This window comes from Neovison vison, chromosome 13, assembly GCF_020171115.1.
Source record: "Neovison vison isolate M4711 chromosome 13, ASM_NN_V1, whole genome shotgun sequence".
NCBI lineage: Eukaryota > Metazoa > Chordata > Mammalia > Carnivora > Mustelidae > Neogale > Neogale vison.
Window position 1 is genome coordinate 124,894,034 of NC_058103.1, and position 25,139 is coordinate 124,919,172.

General features: G+C 54.0%; 8 non-coding genes across 8 annotated transcripts; all 8 read left to right on the top strand.

The window, feature by feature from the left end:
• Positions 1–1,076: 1,076 nt before the first annotated feature.
• Positions 1,077–1,157, top strand: LOC122894944. Its single transcript, XR_006381933.1, has one exon. It is a non-coding gene; the product is annotated as a small nucleolar RNA SNORD115 (small nucleolar RNA).
• A 1,580-nt stretch (positions 1,158–2,737) lies between these two features.
• Positions 2,738–2,818, top strand: LOC122895103. Its single transcript, XR_006382087.1, has one exon. It is a non-coding gene; the product is annotated as a small nucleolar RNA SNORD115 (small nucleolar RNA).
• Positions 2,819–16,616: 13,798 nt separating this feature from the next.
• LOC122895097 lies at positions 16,617–16,697 on the top strand. The gene has a single exon (XR_006382080.1). It is a non-coding gene; the product is annotated as a small nucleolar RNA SNORD115 (small nucleolar RNA).
• Positions 16,698–18,276: 1,579 nt separating this feature from the next.
• On the top strand, positions 18,277–18,357 carry LOC122895104. The gene has a single exon (XR_006382088.1). It is a non-coding gene; the product is annotated as a small nucleolar RNA SNORD115 (small nucleolar RNA).
• Positions 18,358–19,943: 1,586 nt separating this feature from the next.
• LOC122894945 lies at positions 19,944–20,024 on the top strand. The gene has a single exon (XR_006381934.1). It is a non-coding gene; the product is annotated as a small nucleolar RNA SNORD115 (small nucleolar RNA).
• Positions 20,025–21,602: 1,578 nt separating this feature from the next.
• On the top strand, positions 21,603–21,683 carry LOC122895102. Its single transcript, XR_006382086.1, has one exon. It is a non-coding gene; the product is annotated as a small nucleolar RNA SNORD115 (small nucleolar RNA).
• A 1,584-nt stretch (positions 21,684–23,267) lies between these two features.
• On the top strand, positions 23,268–23,348 carry LOC122894946. The gene has a single exon (XR_006381935.1). It is a non-coding gene; the product is annotated as a small nucleolar RNA SNORD115 (small nucleolar RNA).
• A 1,580-nt stretch (positions 23,349–24,928) lies between these two features.
• On the top strand, positions 24,929–25,009 carry LOC122894947. Its single transcript, XR_006381936.1, has one exon. It is a non-coding gene; the product is annotated as a small nucleolar RNA SNORD115 (small nucleolar RNA).
• Positions 25,010–25,139: the final 130 nt, after the last annotated feature.

Genomic DNA, 25,139 nt, shown 5'->3' on the forward strand with positions numbered 1-25,139 from the left:
GCACTCAAGATTGCCCACCGTCCCAACCCTCTTCCCAGGAAAGCTCCCCGGAAAATGGCTATGCCATCCTCGTCCCCTCGTGTCCTTCGGTGGGCCTGGCTGGCAAGGTTCTCGGTGTTTCGACAAGCAACATAGGTGAGCAGAAGTCTCTGGGTTAGGAGGGAGGCCCGAGATGCTTTGGGAAGCGGGTAGCCCAGTAGTAACTCTGCAGTAGGCTCTGGGCTTGGGGTGGCAGTCCTCGTTGTTCAGACGTCATTGACCTCCCCGTGAGCGGGTGCCCTTGAGCCATCCCAGGTGCAGGGAACGCGAACGTGGAGCCAGGTGGCTGGCAAGACCTGGCAAGTGGGGAGTGGCCGCCATAGGTCCAGGTGCCCTTGAGGCCTCCTGACCATAACGGGCGTGTCCCGTGGGCCCAGGAACGTAGGGGACGTGAGACCCGTGGTCTCAGAAGCTTCTGTGTCCTTCAGACACGGGGTGCTGCTCGAGGCCCGGGACTTGGCATATTGCGGGGGGCTGACGAGGCCTGAGCTCCTGTCCCCCAGCGCAGACGCCCAAGACGCTGGAGACCCCGCCAGGCTGCTTCCGAAGAGCGCAGGAGGATTCATTGTGCCCCCCAGACAGCCAAGTCCCACTGGACCTCAAAACCCTTTGCTCCGTGCCATGTTCACGGGCTGTTCTGCCGACGGCTGGGCTCGCCCAGGGGCCTCGATCTCCCTCTTTTGGGAATGCCTACGTAGGTCAGCTGGCATCCTGGGCCCTGCTCGGTCTGTGTGCACATCAGCCATGCGTGGGTCGGCCATATGCTCGGCCCCCCCGGCCAGGACGTTGGGAAAGGTAGCCCTCAGCCGTCTGGCCGGGGCCCCAGACCGGGGCGTTTGGACAGCTGGTCTCTCCGTCTCTCCTCAGAAGCCCATCCACAATCGAGGAGATCGCCCGCACCAGCTCGTCTTGCCTGGCCCAGCCATGCCCACAGGTCCAATGTCTCAGGACCCCGGCGCATGGCGCAGTCCGGCACGCGGCCCCGGTAAGCGGGGTCTGGGTGCGACGGGACCGCACGCATCGCCACCAACTTGCTTGGGTCAATGATGAGAACTCATATGGTCTCGAAGAGCGATGATGACCTAAAAATCATGCTCAATAGGATTACGCTGAGGCCCATTGCAGGCGTCTGTGGCGGGAACAGCATCCCCCGGAGCCTCGGGACCCTGGAGGGGCGCTGCAGTTGGGAGCTTGAGGCCAAGGATCCCTCGGGGATCCCTGCTCCTGCCCTGGACCGCCCGTGCACATCGGGGGCCCCTCGAGGTGTTGATGCAGGCCACCCGGCCTAGAGACTGAATCCCCCTCCAAGGACAGCTCCCCGGGAGCCATGTCTCAGGAACCCTTGTCTCCTTGTGTCTTGCAGCGGGACTTGGGCACCAGGTGGTAGGTGCGGCGTTGCCCAAGAGAGGTGAGTGGGAGACTATGGGCCTGGCAGGAGAAGGCAGGCGCCATGGGCCCTGTGGGAGAAGCCCCAGTCATGGTAGGGGCTCTGGCGCCACAGCTGTGCTAGGGGTGGGGGCCCCTGTTTTCCACACCGCGTTGGCTTGCCCATGAACAGGCTCCCTTGAGCCATCCCAGGTGCAGGGAATGCGAACTTTGGGCAGCGTGCCTGGTACGACTGGATCCCGGGGGGATGGCGCCAAAATTCCGCGGGGCCCTGAGGCCTCCTTGGACCTCCCTTTGTGTCCTGTGGCCCCGTGAGGAGACGGGACGGGAGACCCTTGGCATCAGGGGCTTCTGTCCCCCTGAGCCAGTGGTGGTTGCTTGAGCCAACCCCAGCGCATGTTGCTTGGTGCTGGAGAGGGCAGAGCTCTGCCCTATGCACCAGACTCCCAAGGACATTGGGAGCCTGGGAGGCTGCTGAAGTACAGCCCTCCCTGTTTCCTTGGGCTGACGATTGAGCATGGTTTGGCTGGCCCTGGGCAAGAATGGCCGAGCCCCAGGCCCCAGCGGGCACTGCGCGAGAGCCTGTCCTGCAAGGCCCCCAGAGGAGGGGCCGCCACGCGGGGAGACTCAGGACCCCGTTGCAGGGCAGGGCAGAGGTCTCCTGCCTTGCGCTGTTGGGAGACCGTGACCCGCGACTTCCTCTCCAGACGTGGACCATCTGGGCATGGGGGCGAACGTTGGCTGCGAGTGCCAGTGCCCGGATGCATGGACGACAGCCGGGCCAATCTGGGGTCGGCGTCTTCCTGGCCGTACGTTCTGGGGCCGCCCCCGTTGGTTTGGTGCCCCGGTAGGTATTGAGGTGTTAGGCATCGATAACCCAGCGTTCCCGGCCACGTCCTGGGGCCTTTCTCAGCAAGGGGTGGCTCCCACAGGGGCCCTGATATCCACTCTTTCTGGAGGCCCAGGGATGGACAGCAGCCTCCCAGGGCCCCTTTTCTTGCTTGCGGCGCCGAGCCTTGGGTCCTTCATCCACACGCCTGGCCAGCAGCGGCCAGGGCTTCGGGCGTGACCCATCGTGGCCGCATGGGGCTCGTGCCACAGAGCAGGCCCCTCTGATAGATGGCCTCTCTCTCTGTCCTTAGAAACCCATCCCCAAGGGAGGATCTCGCCTTGACGACCAAGTCTTGCTTCTCCCAGCCCCGCCCAAAGGTCCCGTGTCTCAGATCGCCGGGGCATGGCACTGCCCCGATCGCTCCCTCGGTAAGCGCGTTGTGGGTGGGCAGGGACCTCACGCGTCGCCCCCGGCTTGCTTGGGTCAATGATGAGAACTCATATGGTCTCGAAGAGCGATGATGACCTAAAAATCATGCTCAATTGGATTACGCTGAGGCCCAGTGCAGAGGACCGTGCGGGGATCAGCATCCCGCAGACCCTCGGGGCATTGAGGGCTCGCTGCAGCTGGGCGCTAGAGGAGAAGGAACTCTCGAGCGTCTCTGCTTTGGGCCCGGAACGTAGGCATACCTGCGGGTGCCCACGGGGCTGTTCCGGCACTCATGCTTGCCCACCGTCCCAATCCTCTTCCCAGGACAGCTCCCCGGGAGCCATGGCTTCGCCATCCTCGTCCCCTCCTGTCCTTCGGCGGGTGGCTGGCAAGGTTCTCGGTGCGTCGACAAGCAACATAGGTGAGCGGAAGCCTCTGGGCTTGGAGGGAGGCCCGAGACGCCTTGGGAAGTGGGTAGCCCAGCAGTGACTCTGCAGCAGGCCCTGGGCTTGGGGTGGCGTTCCTCGTTGTCCAGACGTTATTGACCTCCCCGTGAGCGGGTGCCCTTGAGCCATCCCAGGTGCAGGGAACGCGAACGTGGGGCCGGGTGGCTGGCAAGACCTGGAAAGCACGGAGTGGCCGCCATAGGCCCAGGTTCCCCTGAGGCCTCCTGACTCATGCGGGCGTGTCTCGTGGGCCCAGGAACGTAGGGGACGTGAGGCCCGTGGTCTCAGAAGCTTCTGTGTCGTTCAGCCATGGGGTGCTGCCTGAGGCCCGGGACTTGGCATGTTTCAGCGTGCTGACGAGGCCTGAGCTCCGGTCCCCCAGCGCAGACGCCCAAGGCGCTGGAGACCCCGCCGGGCCGCTTCCGAAGAGCACAGGAGAATTCCTTGTGCTCGCCAGACAGCCAGGTACCACTGGGCCTCGGGGCAGTATCTGTGAATGCCAGGCCCTAGCAGCTGAAAGATCCTGGAGTCGCACCCAAGAATCAAACAGCACGCCTCCACTGGATGCAAATTGCACGAGGTTTATTGGTTACACAGGCGCCTGCGGACGCATCAGCCTTTGTGGGCTGAGTGTGCCGGGCTAAGTTGTGGAGTAGATTATATAGGGCAAGGTTGGGTGGCAGGAAGCGAGTTTACAGAAGCAGATGCTTGGTTACAGGGATCTGATTGGTTAACCTAAATCAAGCATTTTTAGGCACTGTAACGGTTTGTTCTGCCGGGAAGCGGTGGCGGGAAGCGATCCTACAGAAGCAGATATGCATGGTTACAGGAGTCTAATTAATCAATGTGATTCAGGCATGATTGGGTGTTGGGGTCAGGGCGTTCTGGTGGTTCCTTGGGACAGCACTCTGGAAAGTTCTGGTAAATTTCATTTCTCTTTTGTCTCTCCTTTGACAGACTGGGTGACCACAGACAATGTGTTGCCATCAGGCTACAGGGACAATAGGTTGTTAAAACAAACCTTACCAAGGAGGAAGGGGTCTTCTAAAACAAACCTTACCAAGGAGGAAGGGGGTCTTTCATTCCCCCCTTTTTCTTTATCATGGATAGAATCCTATATCCATTCGCTTTGTTCATGAAGTAAGTCAGCTTGAGAGCCGGTCTGTTTAATTAGTTGATATTGCTGTGTCAGCTCCATTGTCTGGATACTGACAAGCGATATTTCATGAACTGTACGAGTTTATTTAAGATACAAGGGCCAATTGAGAGAATTAGTAAAAGTATAATAAGGGGCCCTAAAATGGTGGACAGTAATGTGGTGAACCAAGGAGATCGATTAAACCAACCTTCAAACCAGCCCTGGTGGGATTTAAAATCATTTTTTCTTTGGGCTAGTCTCTCTCTGTGTTTATCCATGGTTTCTCTAACAATTCCAGTATGATCAGCATAAAAACAACATTCTTCCTTGAGGGCTGTGCATAATCCTCCTTCCCTTAAGAACAATAAGTCTAGTCCCCTCCTATTTTGCACAACCACCTCAGAGAGGGAGGTTATGGATTTTTCTAAGGCAGTGATTGATTTTTCTATAGCTTAAGCTGGTTGCTTTGGAGTAGGGCAGAAGTTCCCGTTCTGATACCTGCCGCTATTCCCCCAACTCCTAGTAATATAGCTATTCGAGGGCCTTTGGGATGAGGGTTAGGGGCTCTCTGATCTGGCAGGACCGGATTAGGCCCTATGGTGGCAGAGGGGGATTTTATTGAGAGTTTTATAGTAAATATGAGTCCCTCCTCATAATTTTCTTTATAGAGTCTAAGGCCCCAGCTATACCCTTTTGTCCAGTGAACTGCTTTCTTTCCAGACTCTGTGAAGCTAATCTTAAGGGGGTGACACCATGCATTTTTACAGTGTTTTCCATCGTTTGCTCGGTCCCAGTACCCAGGACGAGCCCCCAGGGACTTTTTTATCTCATGGGAGTAATTGGCTGTAACAGTGATAAAATCCCAATGCGAGGTGGGTTTCCAATAGACATCACCCATAGTTTCATATCCCCAGGCCGCGCGGTAGAAGTCATCAGGGCCTCCACATTTATAGGCCCGCCCGCTAGCAATACTATTTCTTGGCGCAGGGCAGACATAAAAGGGGAGTGTCCTAAGTTTGTAGCGTCGTGGTCCATTTCCACATCCCTGGTTAGAGGGCGACATTCCTTTACTCGTAGGGGATGTTGGTGGCTTATGGGGATTATCGTGTTGGCCTATATCCCAAAACCCCATAGCCAATTTACAGAGATCAGGATACAGGGTAGTCAGGGGTGCCTGTGAAATGTCACATATATTACCAAGGGGAGTGGGTGGAGAGGGGGTGCAAGGCGCCAGCCCCTGCTCCCTCTTCAGCCAGCCTCCCGAACAATTTTGACCCTTAGATCTTTAAGGTGGTTGAAGGTGGAGGGTCTCATCTTCTGTAACTTCTTCCTGCTGAATAGGGGCGTAGAGCTGTCTCTACCTACTCAGGTCAACATTGATCAGTGGAGGAATGTATAGGGGAGTTACTAAAGGTGGAGGCAGCTGAATCCAGCGCTGACAGTGAAGAAGTATCTTTGCGCGTGGTAAGAATCATCTGCCTGGTGAAGTCATTGCAGCAATGGAGTCTCGGCACCAAGTAGAGAAACACTAAACAAAGCAACATATTAAAGTTAATAAGGCGATAAGAATGAGAAACCTGAAAAGGAGATTTGGCCATAGCCCTCTTTTAAACCAGGAACTTAACTATTCACTGAGAGAGCTTAGCTAAAGCATCTGTTTGTAATTGCACCTTAACAGAGGTGGCTTTTAGGATAAATATGACTAAGGGATGAAACCAATAAGAAGACCTTTGAGTGGTCCAGGCTTAACAATATTCTGACTACAGAGGATCACTGGCAAGTGAGAAAACTTGTCAAGAGATAAGGGGAGTCCCCCATGCATTATTTAATCCACTCATAAAGAAAGTGGGGTCATCCATTGCCTCCACAAGTACACAGTTAATCCTATGGAGTGTGATAGGCTGGCTTTTTAGGCAATTTCGTTATCCCAGCCATTAACAAGGTGTTAGTTAAGTTATACAATTGTAGGGGAATTAATTCCATTTTTCCAGTTGTTTAATTATGTGCCGTGGGTTTCTGCTAATATCCCCACAAAATAAGATCGACTAAAGAAGCTATTGTGTAACTTCTCTCAAGTTTACCTCAAATTGTTTAGCTTAGGTAAACAAACATTTAAAGAAAACCAAGTTTAGAATTTAACATCCATAAAGGTGTGTTACTAAAACATAATTTTTTTCTCTAAAATAACCTTTATTTTCAGAGATAGCCAAATCAGGACTAATTTACTTGTGAAACAAGTCCAGTTTTAACAAAGTTGGCCCATTATTTACATAAGCTCAGCAAGAACAGTGAGTGTGATCAATAAATCTTTTAGAATCTGCTTTGCTGGAACTTCTTATAAGGAATCTCTAGGTTGAACTTCTAGTAGCCTCTCCAGGCCAGAAGCCAAGCCATGTACTTGCCATCAGGCATGCCTGCAATACCTGTCGATTTGGGCATATGCCTCTTCTGAGACTGCACCTACCAAGGAGTGACATTCTTTACTCACCTGGTGAGGCTGCTGGGAACTCTGTAAGCAAGGTATCAGGCCAACAGTCCCAAGGGGCTTTATGGCTCCAGGTTTTATAAAGTCAACCTTAGTTCCTTAAAGCTGTCTGGTCATATCTGAAACTTTTCAAATATGACATCCCAGTCAAAGCCTTGGTAAAATAACCAGTTTCCAATGATGTCCTGTTACAAGGAGAACAGATTCTTATTGAACTTATGCAAATGACTGATTGCCATGGAAGAAAGAATACTTACTGAGACCTTTTGGTTTCAGAGGGTTCAGATAGAGAGAAAAGTTGAATGCCTTGATTCGTTTACAAATGAGCACTTTTACATCTCTATAAGTTACAGATAACTTAAGAAAAAGTATCCCTAGTCTGGAAGAGCAAACATTAGAGAACCAGGATTGACACTATAATCTTTTAGTTCATTTAGTCCCATTTTACTAAATCTGGTGAATGCAGCTTTAGTTAGTTTTGGAAATTCTTACCCATTTCAGTTTTAGGGTTTTCAAGTATATCAAATATCTATTTGTCTTGAAAGTCCTTTATATGAATCTCCTTTAAGATAAAACTCATTTTACAAGAGAATTAAAACTATTATAAATGACAAAAACTCGGAATGTATATGGTTAGAGCTGAAGAGGCAGGAGTTTACAATTTAGCTGCAAGGAAATCAGGTTACTTCTGTGACATATAGCATTTCCGTAATTACAATAACAAGTGATGATCTCTCAAAACATTAAAACTTTAGGAAATGTATAGAATCTCTAGAATAATTATAGCATTTTCCCAAATGTAACCCAAGGTTTATTATTGGTTTAAATCTTGTCAACAATTGCTAAAACCTTAGAAAGTTTTAAAACACATGCCTAAGTATAATTAGGGATGTTAAACACCTGATAAAACAGAACATAGAAGTTGGGTTTTCTGGGCTGGCAAAGAGAAAACCATTTACATTTTTTTTAACAGATCAATTAATCTAAGAAAACTTTGCCCTTTTAAAGAAAACCAGCTTTTTATGCCAGTGTCTTTCCCTTTTTTATTTTTTTTATTTTTATTTTTTTTCCAATTTATTTATTTTCAGAAAAACAGTATTCATTATTTTTTCACCACACCCAGTGCTCCATGCAAGCCGTACCCTCTATAATACCCACCACCTGGTACCCCAACCTCCCGCCCCTCTGCCACTTCAAAACCCTCAGATTGTTTTTCAGAGTCCATAGTCTCTCATGGTTCACCACCCCTTCCAATTTACACAAAAGCACATACCCTCCCCAATGTTCATAACCCTACCCCCCTTCTCCCAACCCCCCTCCCCCCAGCAACCCACAGTTTGTTTCGTGAGATTAAGAGTCACTTATGGTTTGTCTCCCTTCCTATCCCATCTTGTTTCATGAATTCTTCTCCCACCCACTTAAGCCCCCATGTTGCACCATTACTTCCTCATATCAGGGAGATCATATGATAGTTGTCTTTCTCCACTTGACTTATTTCGCTAAGCATGATACACTCTAGTTCCATCCATGTTATCGCAAATGGCAAGATTTCGTTTCTTTTGATGGCTGCATAGTATTCCATTGTGTATATATACCACATATTCTTTATCCATTCATCTGTTGAAGGACATCTAGGTTCTTTCCATAGTTTGGCTATTGTGGACATTGCTGCTATAAACATTCGGGTGCACGTGCCCCTTTGGATTACTACGTTTGTATCTTTAGGGTAAATACCCAGTAGTGCAATTGCTGGGTCATAGGGCAGTTCTATTTTCAACATTTTGAGGAACCCCCATGCTGTTTTCCAGAGTGGTTGTACCAGCTTGCATTCCCACCAACAGTGTAGGAGGGTTCCCCTTTCTCCGCATCCTCGCCAGCATCTGTCATTTCCTGATTTGTTGATTTTAGCCATTCTGACTGGTGTGAGGTGATATCTCATTGTGGTTTTGATTTGTATTTCCCTGATGCCGAGTGATATGGAGCACTTTTTCATGTGTCTGTTGGCCATCTGCATGTCTTCTTTGCAGAAACGTCTGTTCATGTCCTCTGCCCATTTCTTGATTGGATTATTTGTTCTTTGGGTGTTGAGTTTGTTAAGTTCTTTATAGATTTTGGACACTAGTCCTTTATCTGATATGTCGTTTGCAAATATCTTCTCCCATTCTGTCAGTTGTCTTTTGGTTTTGTTAACTGTTTCCTTTGCTGTGCAAAAGCTTTTGATCTTGATGAAATCCCAACAGTTCATTTTTGCCTTTGCTTCCCTTGCTTTTGGCGATGTTCCTAGGAAGATGTTGCTGCGGCTGAGGTCGAAGAGGTTGCTGCCTGTGTTCTCCTCAAGGATTTTGATGGATTCCTTTCTCACATTGAGGTCCTTAATCCATTTTGAGTTTATTTTTGTGTGTGGTGTAAGGAAATGGTCCAATTTCATTTTTCTGCACGTGGCTGTCCAATTTTCCCAACACCATTTATTAAAGAGGCTGTCTTTTTTCCATTGGATATTCTTTCCTGCTTTGTCAAAGATTAGTTGACCATAGAGTTGAGGGTCTATTTCTGGGCTCTCTATTCTGTTCCATTGATCTATGTGTCTGTTTTTGTGCCAATACCATGCTGTCTTGATGATGACAGCTTTGTAATAGAGCTTGAAGTCCGGAATTGTGATGCCACCAACTTTGGCTTTCTTTGTCAATATCCCTTTGGCTATTCGAGGTCTTTTCTGGTTACATATAAATTTTAAAATTATTTGTTCCATTTCTTTGAAAAAGATGGATGGTACTGTGATAGGAATTGCATTAAATGTGTAGATTGCTTTAGGTAGCATAGACATTTTCACAATATTTATTCTCCCAATCCAGGAGCATGGAACATTTTTCCATTTCTTTGTGTCTTCCTCAATTTCTTTCATGAGTACTTTATAGTTTTCTGAGTATAGATTCTTAGCCTCTTTGGTTAGGTTTATTCCTAGGCATCTTATGGTTTGGGGTGCAATTGTAAATGGGATTGACTCCTTAATTTCTCTTTCTTCTGTCTTGTTGTTGGTGTAGAGAAATGCAACTGATTTCTGTGCATTGATCTTATATCCTGATTGTACAAGTTCTAGCAGTTTTGGAGTGGAGTCTTTTGGGTTTTCCACATAGACTATCATATCATCTGCGAAGAGTGATAATTTGATTTCTTCTTTGCCGATTTGGATGCATTTCATTTCCTTTTGTTGTCTGATTGCTGAGGCTAGGACTTCTAGTACTATGTTGAATAGCAGTGGTGATAATGGACATCCCTGCCGTGTTCCTGACCTTAGTGGAAAAGCTTTCAGTTTTTCTCCATTGAGAATGATATTTGCAGTGGGTTTTTCATAGATGGCTTTGATGATATTGAGGTATGTGCCCTCTATCCCTGCACTCTGAAGAGTTTTGATCAGGAAGGGATGCTGTACTTTGTCAAATGCTTTTTCAGCATCTATTGAGAGTATCATATGGTTCTTGTTCTTTCTTTTATTGATGTCTTGTATAAAAATTGATTGATTTGCGGATGTTGAACCAACCTTGCAGCCCTGGGATAAATCCCACTTGGTCGTGGTGAATAATCCTTTTAATGTACTGTTGAATCCTATTGGCTAGTATTTTGGTGAGAATTTTCGCATCTGTGTTCATCAAGGATATTGGTCTATAGCTCTCTTTTTTTGTGGGATCCCTGTCTGGTTTTGGGATCAAGGTGATGTTGGCCTCATAAAATGAATTTGGGAGTTTTCCTTCCATTTCTATTTTTTGGAACAGTTTCAGGAGAATAGGAATTAGTTCTTCTTTAAATGTTTGGTAGAATTCACCGGGGAAGCCGTCTGGCCCTGGGCTTTTGTTTGTTTGGAGATTTTTAATGACTGTTTCAATCTCCTTACTGGTTATGGGTCTGTTCAGGCTTTCTATTTCTTCCTGGTTCAATTTTGGTAGTTTATATGTTTCTAGGAATGCATCCATTTCTTCCAGATTGTCAAATTAGTTGGCGTAGAGTTGCTCATAGTATGTTCTCATAATAGTTTGTATTTCTTTGGTGTTAGTTGTGATCTCTCCTCTTTCATTCATGATTTTATTTATTTGGGTCCTTTCTCTTTTCTTTTTGATAAGTCTGGCCAGGGGTTTATCAATTTTATTAATTCTTTCAAAGAACCAGCTCCTAGTTTTGTTGATTTGTTCTATTTTTTTTTGTTTCTTTTTCATTGATTTCTGCTCTGATCTTTATGATTTCTCTTCTCCTGCTGGGTTTAGGGTTTCTTCCTTGTTCTTTCTCCAGCTCCTTTAGGTGTAGGGTTAGGTTGTGTACCTGAGACCTTTCTTGTTTCTTGAGAAAAGCCTGTACCGCTATATATTTTCCTCTCAGAACTGCCTTTGTTGTGTCCCACAAATTTTGAACCGTTGTATTTTCATTATCATTTGTTTCCATGATTTTTTTCAATTCTTCTTTAATTTCCCGGTTGACCCATTCATTCTTTAGAAGGATGCTGTTTAGTCTCCATGTATTTGGGTTCTTTCCAAACTTCCTCTTGTGGTTGAGTTCTAGCTTCAGAGCATTGTGGTCTGAAAATATGCAGGGAATGATCCCAAACTTTTGATACCGGTTGAGTCCTGATTTAGGACCGAGGATGTGATCTATTCTGGAGAATGTTCCATGTGCACTAGAGAAGAATGTGTATTCTGTTGCTTTGGGATGAAATGTTCTGAATATATCTGTGATGTCCATCTCATCCAGTGTATCATTTAAGGCCTTTATTTCCCTGTTGATCTTTTGCTTGGATGATCTGTCCATTTCAGTGAGGGGAGTGTTAAAGTCCCCTACTATTATTGTATTATTGTTGATGTGTTTCTTTGATTTTGTTATTAATTGGTTTATATAGTTGGCTGCTCCCACGTTGGGGGCATAGATATTTAAAATTGTTAGATCTTCTTGTTGGACAGACCCTTTGAGTATGATATAGTGTCCTTCCTCATCATTTATTATAGTTTTTGGCTTAAAATCTAATTGATCTGATATAAGAATTGCCACTCCTGCTTTTTTCTGATGTCCATTAGCATGGTAAATTCTTTTACACCCCCTCACTTTAAATCTGGAGGTGTCTTTGGGCTTAAAATGAGTTTCTTGGAGGCAACATATAGATGGGTTTTGTTTTTTTATCCATTCTGATACCCTGTGTCTTTTGATTGGGGCATTTAGCCCATTAACATTCAGGGTAACTATTGAGAGATATGATTTTAGTGCCATTTTATTGCCTGTAAGGTGACTGTTACTGTATATTGTCTCTGTTCCTTTCTGATCTACCACTTGTAGGCTCTCTCTTTTCTTAGAGGACCCCTTTCAGTATTTTCTGTAGAGCTGGTTTGGTGTTTGCAAATTCTTTCAGTTTTTGTTTGTCCTGGAAGCTTTTAATCTCTCCTTCTATTTTCAATGATAGCCTAGCTGGATATAGTATTCTTGGCTGCATGTTTTTCTCGTTTAGTGCTCTGAAAATGTCATGCCAGCTCTTTCTGGCCTGCCAGGTCTCTTTGGATAAGTCAGCTGCCAATCTAATACTTTTACCATTGTATGTTACAGACTTCTTTTCCCGGGCTGCTTTCAGGATTTGCTCTTTGTCACTAAGGCTTGTAAATTTTACTATTAAGTGACGCGGTGTAGGCCTATTCTTATTGATTTTGAGGGGGGTTCTCTGAACCTCCTGAATTTTGATGCTCGTTCCCTTTGCCATGTTGGGGAAATTCTCCCCAATAATTCTCTCCAGTATACCTTCTGCTCCCCTCTCTCTTTCTTCTTCTTCTGGAATCCCAATTATTCTAATGTTGTTTCGTCTTATGGTGTCACTTATCTCTCGAATTCTCCCCTCATGGTCCAGTAGCTGTTTGTCCCTCTTTTGCTCAGCTTCTTTATTCTCTGTCATTTGGTCTTCTATATCGCTAATTCTTTCTTCTGCCTCATTTATCCTAGCAATGAGAGCCTCCATTTTTGATTGAACCTCATTAATAACTTTTTTGATTTCAACTTGGTTAGATTTTAGTTCTTTTATTTCTCCAGAAAGGGCTTTTATATCTCTGGAGAGGGTTTCTCTAATATCTTCCATGCCTTTTTCAAGCCCGGCTAGAACCTTGAGAATTGACATTTTGAACTCTAGATCTGAAATATTATCAATGTCTGCATTGATTAGGTCCCTAGCCTTCGTTACTGCCTCTTGTTCTTTTTTTTGTTGTGAATTTTTCCGCCTTGTCATTTTGTCCAGCTAATAGTATATGAAGGAGCAAGTAAAATACTAAAAGGGTGGCAACAATCCCAGGAAAATATGCTTTAACCTAATCGGAAGAGATCCCAAATCGTGAGGGGGGATTTCTCCCCACTCACGATTGGGTGAGGGATCTCCTCCGATTGGGATCTCTTCTGATTGGTATCTCCCAATCTCTTCTGATTGGGGTCTCTACTGATTTGGGGATAAAAAGAGGTTCAAAAAGAAAGAAAGAAAAAAAAAGAATTAAAAAAGGGATTGAATTAAAAATTCATTCAAGAATTAAAAAAAAGAATTAAAAAAAGAGATTGAAGAGATTAGGATCTCTTCTGATTTGGAGATAAAAAGAGTTTCAAAAATATAGAAAGAAAAAAGAAAAAAAAGAATTAAAAAAACAAATAAATAAAAAAATAATAAAAAAAGAAAAAAATATATGTATATATATATTATATAAACTAGTTTAAAAACGTTAAAAAGAAAAGGGTAAAAGTTTAAAAAAATTTTAGCAGAAGAAGAGAAAAAAATGAAAAAGAAAAAAAATTAAATTAACTGCAAGACTAAAAAATCACAGGGAGAAAGCCATGAGTTATGTGGTTTGTTTTCTCCTCCTCTGGAATTCTGCTGCTCTCTCCTTGGTATTGAAACTGCACTCCTTGGTAGGTGAACTTGGTCTTGCCTGGATTTCTTGTTGATCTTCTGGGGGAGGGGCCTGTTGTAGTGATTCTCAAGTGTCTTTGCCCCAGGCGGAATTGCAGCGCCCTTAGCAGGGGCCCCGCTGAGTGATCCGCTCGGCTTTGCTTTCAGGAGCTTTTGTTCCCTGAGCGCTTTCCGTAGAGTTCCAGAGGACGGGAACACAAATGGCGGCCTCCTGGTCTCTGGCCCAGAGGAGCCGAAAGCCCGGGGCCCCGCTCCCCAGTGCGCCCTCAGCGAACAGCTCCTAGTAACTCCCGTCTGCCCAACCTCCGGCCGTGCTCCGAGCTCACCGAGCCCGCGACTGGCTCAAGGCAACACCGAGCTGTGAGCTTACTGTCGGCTCTTTCTCTGCAGCCGGCTTTCCCGTTCCAACATCCGCAAGCTCTGCAACACTCAGACACTCCCGATCCTTCTGTGACCCTGCGAGACCCGAGGCCACGCCGACCCCGCGTGGGCTTCGCCCCGGTTTAGCCTCTGGAGCGATGTCCCTCAGTGGCACAGACTTTTAAAAGTCCCGATTTTGTGCTCTGTTGCTCCGCCGCTTGCCGGGAGCCGGCCCCTCCCCCCGGGGTCTATCTTCCCGTCGCTTTGGATTCACTTCTCCGCCAGTCCTACCTTTCAGAAAGTGGTTGTTTTTCTGTTTCTAGAATTACTGTTCTTCTTCTCTTCGATCTGCCGATGGATTTGCATGTGTTTGCAATCTTTAGATAAGCTCTCTAGCTGATTTCCTGCTAGCTGAAGTAGTCTCAGCCTGCTACTTCTCCGCCATCTTGACTCCTCCCTGTCTTTCCCTTTTTAATTTTATTTTTAAGTGTGCAGTCTTAAGATAGGAGTTTTCTGGGTTTCCCTCCCATCATGAATGATGTCGCAGACAAGGGAGGGGGATCTTTCAGGTACTGTCCTGCTCGCGTCCCTCGCGGGAACTTAGGAGCGTCTTAGCTAAGGTCTATCCGTATAAACCCTGAACCAGGCTACCCCATGGAGTAGATGACCGTTATGCCATATGACGCTCCGCAAGACTCAGGGTGCAGTCCACTCAGACTCTGTAGCCAAAGGCGGTGGAGCCACATAAACATTCATACAGTCATGCATTCCTCAGATTCAAACGGATCAGACATTTTTCCCTAAACAGAATGTTACCTTCATAACTGATGCAAAGAACATATAGACACTTAGGATGTCGACAGGACAGTCTGGACACAAGAGACGGTCAGGAGGAATGCGAGATCCTCCCTGACTGACAGGGTTACGGTCAGGAGGAACGCGAGATCCTCTCTGACCCACAGGTGGCCCAAGATAATGGACCTCTTCAGACACCCCGAGGCGTCCCCCGGGGTGTTACAGATCCCCAAGGCGTCCCTCGGGGTGGCAGGGGAGAAGTCCAAGTTCGTCAACTCCTTCTCAGTCCTGCCCCTACTACAGAGCAACAACGTGGTTGTACAGAACACAAAGACAAGAACATAACATACAATCAGAGAGACAGAGACACAGATGACAGAGACACAGATACTGGCCAGCTTACCTCCCGGTGGGGACCGGCTAGAGTCTTGGATGGGACTTCATGAGATCTCGGTGGAACCTCCAAATGAAAGATCCTGGAGTCGCACACAAGAATCAAACAGCATGCCTCCACTGGATGCAAATTGCAAGAGGATTATTGGTTACACAGGCGCCTGCGGACGCATCAGCCTTTGTGGGCTGAGCGTGCCAGGCTAAGTTGGGGAGCAGATTATATAGGGCACGGTTGGGATGGCAGGAAGCGAGTTTACAGAAGCAGATGCTTGGTTACAGGGATCTGATTGGTTAACCTAAATCAAGCATTGTTAGGCACTGTAACGGCTTGTTCTGGCAGGAAGCGGTGGCGGGAAGCGATCCTAAAGAAGCAGATATGCATGGTTACAGGAGTCTAATTAAACAATTTGATTCAGGCATGATTGGGGGTTGGGGTCAGGGCATTCTGGTGGCTCCTTGGGACAGCACTCTGGAAAGTTCCGGTACATTTAATTTCTCATTTGTCTCTCCTTTGACAGACCGGATGACCACAGACAATGTGTTGCCATCAGGCTATGGGGACAATAGGTTGCTAAAACAAACCTTACCAAGGAGGAAGGGGTCTTCTAAAACAAACCTTACAAAGGAGGAAGGGGGTCTTTCAGAGCCATTGGGTCGGAGACTATTTCTGAGACTCTCAAGAACCCGGGACCGGGTCCTGACGAAGCGGCGCTGCACGGCGAGAGTCCGGACCCTCGCCCGGGGCGGCCAGTGGGCGGTGTGCCTGGCCGTCATGGTGGACAGTGACCTGGCATTCAGGGCTCGGCCCTGGGGCAGCCCTGGGCCCGAGCCACATTGGGCTTCCAGAGTAGGGGCTCCGATCCTTGGCTCCCAGGTGGGACCAGGTGTGGGTGGGCGGCGTCCTGGCCAACAGTCCATGAACACACCCCTCGGCTCACGTCCACGGGAGAGAGCGGGGACCCGTCGAAACCCTATGCTCCGTGCCATGCTCACGTGCCGTTCTGCCGACGGCTGGGCTCGCCCAGGGGCCTCAATCTCCCTTGTTTGGGGATGCCCAGGTAAGGGCAGCTGGCACCCTGGGCCCTGCTCCGTCTGTGCGCACAACAGCCATGCGTGGGTCGGCCATATGCCCGGCCCCCACCAGCCAGGACTTTGTGAAAAATAGCACTCGGCCGTCTGGCAGGGGCCCCAGACCAGGGCGTTTGGACAGCTGGTCTCTCCGTCTCTCCTCAGAAGCCCATCCACCATCGAGGAGATCGCCCGCACCAGCTCGTCTTGCCTGGCCCAGCCCTGCCCACAGGTCCAATGCCTCAGGACCTCGGCGCATGGCGCAGTCCGGCACGCGGCCCCGGTAAGCGGGGTCTGGGTGCGACGGGACCGCACGCATCGCCACCAACTTGCTTGGGTCAATGATGAGAGCTCATATGGTCTCGAAGAGCGATGATGACCTAAAAATCATGCTCAATAGGATTACGCTGAGGCCCAATGCAGGCGTCTGTGGCGGGATCTCAGCATCCCCCGGAGCCTCGGGACCCTGGAGGGGCGCTGCAGTTGGGAGCTTGAGGCCAAGGATCCCTCGGGGATCCCTGCTCCTGCCCTGGACCGCCCGTGCACGTCGGGGGCCCCTCGAGGTGTTGAGGCAGGCCACCGGCCTAGAGACCGAATCCCCCGCCGAGGACAGCTCCTCGGGAGCCATGCCTCACGAAACCTTGTCTCCTTGTGTCTTGCAGCGTGCCTTGGGCGCCAGGTGGTAGGCGCAGCGTTGCCCAAGACAGGTGAGTGGGAGACTCTGGGCCTGGCGGGAGATGGCAGGCGCCATGGGCACAGTCCGCGAGGCCCCAGTCATGGCAGGGGCAATGGCTCCACCGCTGTGCTACGGGTGGTGGCCCCCGTTGTCCACACCGCGTTCGCTTGCCCGTGAACAGGCTCCCTTGAGCCATCCCAGGTCAGGGAATATGAACGTTGGGCCGCGTGACTGGCACGACTGGATCCCGGGGGGATGCCGCCATCGATCGGCGTGCCCCTGAGGCCTCCTTGGACCTCCCTTTGTGTCCTGTGGGCCCGCGAGGAGACGGGTCGGAGGACCCTTGGCGTCAGGGGCTTCTGTCCCCCTGAGCCAGTGGTGATTGCTCGAGGCAACCCCAGCGCATGTTGCTTGGGGCTGGAGAGGGCAGAGTTCCTACCCTATGAACCAGACTCCCAAGGACGTGGGGAGCCTGGGAGGCTGCTGAAGTACAGCCCTCCCTATTTCCTTGGGCTGACGATTGAGCATGGTTTGGCTGGCCTTGGGCAAGAATGGGCGAGCCCCAGGCCCCAGCGGGCACTGGGCGAGAGCCTGTCCTCCCAGGCCCAAGAGGAGGGGCCGCCACGCGGGGAGACTCAGGACCCCGTTGCAGGGCAGGGCAGAGGTCTCCTGCCTTGGGCCTTTGGGAGACGGTGACCCGCGACTCCCACTACAGACGTTTACCATCTGGGCATGGGGGCGAACGTTGGCTGCGAGTGCCAGCGCCAGGATGCATGGACGACAGCCGGGCCAATCTGGGGTCGGCGTCTTCCTGGCCGTACGGTCTGGGGCCGCCCCCGTTGGCTTGGGGCCCCGGTAGGCATCGAGGTGTTAGGCATCGATTACCCAGCGTTCCCGGCCATGTCCTGGGGCCTTTCTCTGCAAGGGGTGGCTCCCACAGGGGCCCTGATATCCACTCTTTCTGGAGGCCCAGGGATGGACAGCGGCCTCCCAGGGCCCTGTTCCTTGCTTGCGGCGCCGAGCCTTGGGTCCTTCATCCACACGCCTGGCCAGCAGCGGCCAGGGCTTCGGGTGTGACCCATCGTGGCCGCATGGGGCACGTGCCACAGAGCAGGCCCCTCTGATAGATGGCCTCTCCCTCTGTCCTTAGAAACCCCTTCCCAAGGGAGGATCTCGCCTTGACGACCAAGTCTTGCTTCTCCCAGCCCCGCCCAAAGGGCCCGTGTCTCAGATCGCCGGGGCATGGGCCTGCCCCGATCGCTCCCTCGGTAAGCGCGTTGTGGGTGGGGGGGACCTCACGCGTCGCCCCCGGCTCACTTGGGTCAATGATGAGAACTCATATGGTCTCGAAGAGCGATGATGACCTAAAAATCATACTCAATAGGATTACGCTGAGGCCCAGTGCAGAGGATCGTGCGGGGATTAGCATCCCGCAGACCCTCGGGGCATTGAGGGCTCGCTGCAGCTGGGCTCTAGAGGAGAAGGAACTCTCGAGCGTCTCTGAGTTGGGCCCGGAACGTAGGCGCACCTGCGGGTGCCCACGGGGCTGTTCCGGCACTCATGCTTGCCCACCGTCCCAATCCTCTTCCCAGGACAGCTCCCCGGGAGCCATGGCTTGGCCATCCTCGTCCCCTCGTGTGCTTCGGCGGGCCTGGCTGGCAAGGTTCTCGGTGCGTCGACAAGCAACATAGGTGAGCGGAAGCCTCTGGGCTTGGAGGGAGTCCCGAGACGCCTTGGGAAGCGGGTAGCCCAGCAGTGACTCTGCAGCAGGCCCTGGGCTTGGGGTGGCGGTCCTCGTTGTCCAGACGTCGTTGACCTCCCCGTGAGCGGGTGCCCTTGAGCCATCCCAGGTGCAGGGAACGCGAACGTGGGGCCGGGTGGCTGGCAAGTCCTGGAAAGCGCGGAGTGGCCGCCATAGGCCCAGGTTCCCTGAGGCCTCCTGACCCATCCGGGCGTGTCCCGTGGGACCAGGAACGTAGGGCACGTGAGACCCGTGGTCTCAGAAGCTTCTGTGTCCTTCAGCCACTGGGTGCTGCTCGAGGCCCGGGACTTGGCATGTTTCGGCGGGCTGACGAGGCCTGAGCTCCGGTGCCCCAGCGCAGACGCCCAAGGCGCTGGAGACCCCGCCAGGCTGCTTCCGAAGAGCGCAGGAGGATTCCTTGTGCTCGCCAGACAGCCAGGTACCACTGGGCCTAGGGGTAATATCTGCGAGTTCCAGGCCCTATCAGCCATTGCGTCGGAGCCTCTCCCCTGAGACTCTCAAGCACCCGGGACCGGGTCCTGACGAAGCAGCGCTGCACGGCGAGAGTCCGGACCCTCGCCCGGGGCGGCCAGTGGGCGGTGTGCCTGGCCGTCGTGGTGGACAGTGACTTGGCATTCAGTGCTCGGCCCTGGGGCAGCCCTGGGCCCGAGCCACCTTGGGCTTCCAGGGTAGGGGCTCCGATCCTTGGCTCCCAGGTGGGACCAGGTGTGGGTGGGCGGCGTCCCGGCCCACAGTCCCTGACCGCCCCCCTCAGCTCACGTCCACGGGAGACAGCGGGGACCCGTCGAAACCCTGTGCTCCGTGCCATGCTCACGTGCCGTTCTGCCGACGGCTGGGCTCGCCCAGGGGCCTCGATCTCCCTTGTTTGGGGATGCCCAGGTAAGGGCAGCTGGCACCCTGGGCCCTGCTCCGTCTGTGCGCACATCAGCCGTGCGTGGGTCGGCCATATGCCCGGCCGCCACCGGCAAGGTCTTTGGGAAAGGTAGCCCTCGGCCGTCTGGCCGGGGCCCCAGACCGGGGCGTTTGGACAGCTGGTCTCTCCGTCTCTCCTCAGAAGCCCATCCACCATCGAGGAGATCGCCCGCACCAGCTCGTCTTGCCTGGCCCAGCCCTGCCCACAGGTCCAATGTCTCAGGGCCCCGGCGCATGGCGCAGTCCGGCACGCGGCCCCGGTAAGCGGGGTCTGGGTGCGACGGGACCGCACGCATCGCCACCAACTTGCTTGGGTCAATGATGAGAACTCATATGGTCTCGAAGAGCGATGATGACCTAAAAATCATGCTCAATAGGATTACGCTGAGGCCCAATGCAGGCGTCTGTGGCGGGATCTCAGCATCCCCCGGAGCCTCGGGACCCTGGAGGGGCGCTGCAGTTGGGAGCTTGAGGCCAAGGATCCCTCGGGGATCCCTGCTCCTGCCCTGGACCGCCCGTGCACGTCGGGGGCCCCTCGAGGTGTTGAGGCAGGCCACCGGCCTAGAGACCGAATCCCCCTCCGAGGACAGCTCCTCGGGAGCCATGCCTCACGAACCCTTGTCTCCTTGTGTCTTGCAGCGTGCCTTGGGCGCCAGGTGGTAGGCGCAGCGTTGCCCAAGACAGGTGAGTGGGAGACTCTGGGCCTGGCGGGAGACGGCAGGCGCCATGGGCGCAGTCCGCGAGACCCCAGTCACGGCAGGGGAACTGGCTCCACCGCTGTGCTAGGGGTGGGGGCCCCCGTTGTCCACACCGCGTTGGCGTGCCCGTGAACAGGCTCCCTTGAGCCATCCCAGGTCATGGAATGTGAACGTTGGGCCACGTGACTGGCACGACTGGATCCCGGGGGATGCCGCCATCGATCGGCGTGCCCCTGAGGCCTCCTTGGACCTCCCTTTGTGTCCTGTGGGCCCGCGAGGAGACGGGTTGGAGGACCCTTGGCGTCAGGGGCTTCTGTCCCCCTGAGCCAGTGGTGGTTGCTCGAGGCAACCCCAGCGCATGTTGCTTGGGGCTGGAGAGGGCAGAGCTCCTACCCTATGAACCAGACTCCCAATGACGTGGGGAGCCTGGGAGGCTGCTGAAGTACAGCCCTCCCTGTTTCCTTGGGCTGACGATTGAGCATGGTTTGGCTGGCCTTGGGCAAGAATGGGCGAGCCCTAGGCCCCAGCGGGCACTGGGCGAGAGCCTGTCCTCCCAGGCCCAAGAGGAGGGGCCGCCACGCGGGGAGACTCAGGACCCCGTTGCAGGGCAGGGCAGTGGCCTCCTGCCTTGCGCTGTTGGGAGACCGTCACCCGCGACTCCCACTCCAGACCTCTACCATCTGGGCATGGGGGCGAACGTTGGCTGCGAGTGCCAGTGACCGGATGCATGGTCGACAGCCGGGCCAATCTGGGGTCGGCCTCTTCCTGGCCGTACGTTCTGGGGCCGCCCCCGTTGTCTTGGGGCCCCGGTAGGCATCGAGGTGTTAGGCATCGATAACCCAGCGTTCCCGGCCACGTCCTGGGGCCTTTCTCAGCGAGGGGTGGCTCCCACAGGGGCCCTGATATCCACTCTTTCTGGAGGCCCAGGGATGGACAGCGGCCTCCCAGGGCCCTGTTCCTTGCTTGCGGCGCCGAGCCTTGGGTCCTTCATCCACACGCCTGGCCAGCAGCGGCCAGGGCTTCGGGCGTGACCCATCGTGGCCGCATGGTCCACGTGCCACGGAGCAGGCCCTTCTGATAGATGGCCTCTCCCTCTGTCCTTACAAACCCCTTCCCAAGGGAGGATCTCGCCTTGACGACCAAGTCTTGCTTCTCCTAGCCCCGCCCAAAGGGCCCGTGTCTCAGATCGCCGGGGCATGTGCCTGCCCCGATCGCTCCCTAGGTAAGTGCGTTGTGGTTGTGCCGGGACTCACGCGTCGCCCCCGGCTCGCTTGGGTCAATGATGAGAACTCATATGGTCTCGAAGAGCGATGATGACCTAAAAATCATGCTCAATAGGATTACGTTGAGGCCCAGTGCAGAGGACCGTGCGGGGATCAGCATCCCGCAGACCCTCGGGGCATTGAGGGCTCGCTGCAGCTGGGCGCTAGAGGAGAAGGAACTCTCGAGCGTCTCTGCGTTGGGCCCGGAACGTAGGCGCACCTGCGGGTGCCCACGGGGCTGTTCCGGCACTCATGCTTGCCCACCGTCCCAATCCTCTTCCCAGGACAGCTCCCCGGGAGCCATGGCTTGGCCCTCCTCGTCCCCTCGTGTCCTTCGGCGGGCCTGGCTGGCAAGGTTCTCGGTGCGTCGACAAGCAACATAGGTGAGCGGAAGCCTCTGGGCTTGGAGGGAGGCCCGAGACGCCTTGGGAAGCGGGTAGCCCAGCAGTGACTCTGCAGCAGGACCTGGGCTTGGGGTGGCGGTCCTCGTTGTGCAGACGTCGTTGACCTCCCCGTGAGCGGGTGCCCTTGAGCCATCCCAGGTGCAGGGAACGCGAACGTGGGGCCGGGTGGCTGGCAAGTCCTGGAAAGCGCGGAGTGGCCGCCATAGGCCCAGGTTCCCTGAGGCCTCCTGACCCATCCGGGCGTGTCCCGTGGGCCCAGGAACGTAGGGCACGTGAGACCCGTGGTCTCAGAAGCTTCTGTGTCCTTCAGCCACTGGGTGCTGCTCGAGGACCGGGACTTGGCATGTTTCGGCGGGCTGACGAGGCCTGAGCTCCGGTGCCCCAGCGCAGACGCCCAAGGCGCTGGAGACCCCGCCAGGCTGCTTCCGAAGAGCGCAGGAGGATTCCTTGTGCTCGCCAGACAGCCAGGTACCACTGGGCCTAGGGGTAGGATCTGCGAGTTCCAGGCCCTATCAGCCATTGCGTCGGAGCCTCTCCCCTGAGACTCTCAAGCACCCGGGATGGTCCTGACGAAGCGGCGCTGCACGGCGAGAGTCCGGACCCTCGCCCGGGGCGGCCAGTGGGCGGTGTGCCTGGCCGTCGTGGTGGAGAGTGACCTGGCATTCAGTGCTCGGCCCTGGGGCAGCCCTGGGCCCGAGCCACCTTGGGCTTCCAGGGTAGGGGTTCCGATCCTTGGCTCCCAGGTAGGACCAGGTGTGGGTGGGCGGCGTCCCGGCCCACAGTCCCTGACCGCACCCCTCAGCTCACGTCCACGGGAGACAGCGGGGACCCGTCGAAACCCTGTGCTCCGTGCCATGCTCACGTGCCGTTCTTCCGACGGCTGGGCTCGCCCAGGGGCCTCGATCTCCCTTGTTTGGGGATGCCCAGGTAAGGGCAGCTGGCACCCTGGGCCCTGCTCCGTCTGTACGCACATCAGCCGTGCGTGGGTCGGCCATATGCCCGGCCGCCACCGGCCAGGTCTTTGGGAAAGTTAGCCCTCGGCCGTCTGGCCGGGGTCCCAGACCGGGGCGTTTGGACAGCTGGTCTCTCCGTCTCTCCTCAGAAGCCCATCCACCATCGAGGAGATCGCCCGCACCAGCTCGTCTTGCCTGGCCCAGCCCTGCCCACAGGTCCAATGTCTCAGGACCCCGGCGCATGGCGCAGTCCGGCACGCGGCCCCGGTAAGCGGGGTCTGGGTGCGACGGGACCGCACGCATCGCCACCAACTTGCTTGGGTCAATGATGAGAACTCATATGGTCTCGAAGAGCGATGATGACCTAAAAATCATGCTCAATAGGATTACGCTGAGGCCCAATGCAGGCGTCTGTGGCGGGATCTCAGCATCCCCCGGAGCCTCGGGACCCTGGAGGGGCGCTGCAGTTGGGAGCTTGAGGCCAAGGATCCCTCGGGGATCCCTGCTCCTGCCTTGGACCGCCCGTGCACGTCGGGGGCCCCTCGAGGTGTTGAGGCAGGCCACCGGCCTAGAGACCGAATCCCCCTCCGAGGACAGCTCCTCGGGAGCCATGCCTCACGAACCCTTGTCTCCTTGTGTCTTGCAGCGTGCCTTGGGCGCCAGGTGGTAGGCGCAGCGTTGCCCAAGACAGGTGAGTGGGAGACTCTGGGCCTGGCGGGAGATGGCAGGCGCCATGGGCACAGTCCGCGAGGCCCCAGTCACAGCAGGGGCAATGGCTCCACCGCTGTGCTAGGGGTGGGGGCCCCCGTTGTCCACACCGCGTTCGCTTGCCCGTGAACAGGCTCCCTTGAGCCATCCCAGGTCAGGGAATATGAACGTTGGGCCGCGTGACTGGCACGACTGGATCCCGGGGGGATGCCGCCATCGATCGGCGTGCCCCTGAGGCCTCCTTGGACCTCCCTTTGTGTCCTGTGGGCCCGCGAGGAGACGGGTCGGAGGACCCTTGGCGTCAGGGGCTTCTGTCCCCCTGAGCCAGTGGTGATTGCTCGAGGCAACCCCAGCGCATGTTGCTTGGGGCTGGAGAGGGCAGAGCTCCTACCCTATGAACCAGACTCCCAAGGACGTGGGGAGCCTTGGAGGCTGCTGAAGTACAGCCCTCCCTGTTTCCTTGGGCTGACGATTGAGCATGGTTTGGCTGGCCTTGGGCAAGAATGGGCGAGCCCCAGGCCCCAGCGGGCACTGGGCGAGAGCCTGTCCTCCCAGGCCCAAGAGGAGGGGCCGCCACGCGGGAAGACTCAGGACCCCGTTGCAGGGCAGGGCAGAGGTCTCCTGCCTTGGGCCTTTGGGAGACGGTGACCCGCGACTCCCACTCCAGACGTTTACCATCTGGGCATGGGGGCGAACGTTGGCTGCGAGTGCCAGCGCCGGGATGCATGGACGACAGCCGGGCCAATCTGGGTTCGGCGTCTTCCTGGCCGTACGTTCTGGGGCCGCCCCCGTTGTCTTGGGGCCCCGGTAGGCATCGAGGTGTTAGGCATCGATAACCCAGCGATCCCGGCCACGTCCTGGGGCCTTTCTCAGCGAGGGGTGGCTCCCACAGGGGCCCTGATATCCACTCTTTCTGGAGGCCCAGGGATGGACAGCGGCCTCCCAGGGCCCTGTTCCTTGCTTGCGGCGCCGAGCCTTGGGTCCTTCATCCACACGCCTGGCCAGCAGCGGCCAGGGCTTCGGGCGTGACCCATCGTGGCCGCATGGGGCACGTGCCACGGAGCAGGCCCCTCTGATAGACGGCCTCTCCCTCTGTCCTTAGAAGCCCCTTCCCAAGGGAGGATCTCGCCTTGACGACCAAGTCTTGCTTCTCCCAGCCCCGCCCAAAGGGCCCGTGTCTCAGATCGCCGGGGCATGGGCCTGCCCCGATCGCTCCCTCGGTAAGCGCGTTGTGGGTGGGCAGGGACCTCACGCGTCGCCCCCGGCTCGCTTGGGTCAATGATGAGAACTCATATGGTCTCGAAGAGCGATGATGACCTAAAAATCATGCTCAATAGGATTACGCTGAGGCCCAGTGCAGAGGACCGTGCGGGGATCAGCATCCCGCAGACCCTCGGGGCATTGAGGGCTCGCTGCAGCTGGGCGCTAGAGGAGAAGGAACTCTCGAGCGTCTCTGCGTTGGGCCCGGAACGTAGGCGCACCT